The following is a 1,784-nucleotide window of genomic DNA, read 5'->3' as shown; positions in this document are numbered from 1 at the left end:
TTTGATAATTTCAAAACATTTTAGAATCTATTATAAATATAATTGATTATAATACAATACTATGATATAGGCATAGCTTGGAACAATCCAATTAAAGTCTTGCATGTGACATACCAGATTTTCCACTATATACATACACCAATCCATATCGCAAGCTTGGCAAATGGCAATGGTAATAGGAGGCCTACTACACAAGAAAAAATATGTTTAAGGACCTTAATTTATTTGTCCCACACATGGCTAAGGTTGATGCCTCATGAGATAACTTTTGATTTTATTTGTCTCACAAGGCAATGGTAAAGGTTTTGGGAGATGATGGAATACATTTAAAGGGAAAAGAAACATATCATGAAAATGAAACCTCTAGTAGATGTAGACTAGTTGACAGTCCCATGGATCCCAATCTAAAATTACTTCCTGGTCAAGGGGAGCCTTACTCTGATCTTAAAAGATATCGAAGATTGGTTGGAAAACTCATCTATCTCACCATAACAATACCAGAAATTTCCTTTGCGGTTGGCGCAGTAAGTCAATTCATGCAGTCTCCTCATAATGATCACTGGGATGCAGTGACTCGAATTCTGAGGTACATTAAAAGAGCATCGGGACAAGGACTGCTCTATGAAGACAAAGGAAACACTCCGCTGGTTGGATATTATGATGCAGATTGGGCAGGTTAGCTTATTGATAGGTGTTCCACTTCAGGATATTGTGTTTCTGTTGGTGGAAATCTTATCTCTTGGAAGAGTAAATATCAAAATGTGGTGGCAAGCTCTAGTGCTGATGCTGAATATAGAGCTATGGCTACAACCACTTATGAACTCATTTGGATTAAACAACTTCTTCAGGAATTGAAGTTCGAAGATGCTCAAAAAATGAATTGAAGTTCCACGAGAGAACTAAGCATATTGAAATTGATTGTTATTTTGTCTATGAAAAAGTTCTTTCTGAAGAAGTGATCACTGAATTTGTTACAAGCTTTAAAATCCTTAAGGGGACCGCGAATTCAAAATATTTGTTCCAAGCTTGGAGCATTTGATCTATATACTCCATCTTGAGGGGGAGTGTTGGAATTATAAAACAATATATTAGGAATATGTACAGTAATTCATGTAGCTAGAAGATCAATAGTTAATCACATTTATGTAGGAACCAGAAAGTTGATTAATGTGCTTGTAACTTCCATATTGTATTTCATATCTAGAGTGTATATAAACAGATTAGTTGAATGGAATTTCACTAAAGTATTTCAGAAATACTTTATTGCATGTTACGAACTCGAGGGAATTGCATGTTGCAGTGATGAATCTTCAAACACATTTAAAAACAAAATATAAAGTTAATGAAATGTTAACAAAAAAAAATATATTTAAAAACACTATGATGATTCCAATTCATTATTGCTAGCATAAGCAACAAAATATAAAGTTGGTATCCAACTGGATAGAAACTGTGACAGGCAAACAACATTCGTAAGTCTCATGGAGAAGAATTCACAGTATATGTCTCATGACTTGATCATCCTAACTCTGTTGAGGTTACCGATCATGTCTCTTTTACGTTTCAAGTGTATTTGTAAGTTATGGTTTTCTCTTATCTCTCAAACCTACTTTGCAATTTCACATTTTGAAATTATTGCCTCACATAGTCCTAGAATTTTGTTCATATCAAATCCTGAGCATGAAATTCTATTGATCGATTTTGAAGCATCAATTATAGATTATAATACTTCTACTTTACTGAACCTTAAATTTACGCGTCCACGTCCTGATCCTCGTCGTGAT

General features: G+C 34.1%; 1 pseudogene; it reads left to right on the top strand.

The window, feature by feature from the left end:
• The first annotated feature begins 293 nt into the window (after positions 1-293).
• LOC146915698 (secreted RxLR effector protein 161 pseudogene) lies at positions 294-884 on the top strand (annotated as a pseudogene).
• The last annotated feature ends 900 nt before the right edge of the window (positions 885-1,784 follow it).

The sequence above is a fragment of the Medicago sativa genome, chromosome 6, assembly GCF_051527215.1.
Source record: "Medicago sativa cultivar Bolivia chromosome 6, Bolivia_mono, whole genome shotgun sequence".
NCBI classification, from domain to species: Eukaryota; Viridiplantae; Streptophyta; class Magnoliopsida; order Fabales; family Fabaceae; genus Medicago; species Medicago sativa.
This window is presented reverse-complemented; position numbering and strand designations above follow the sequence as displayed.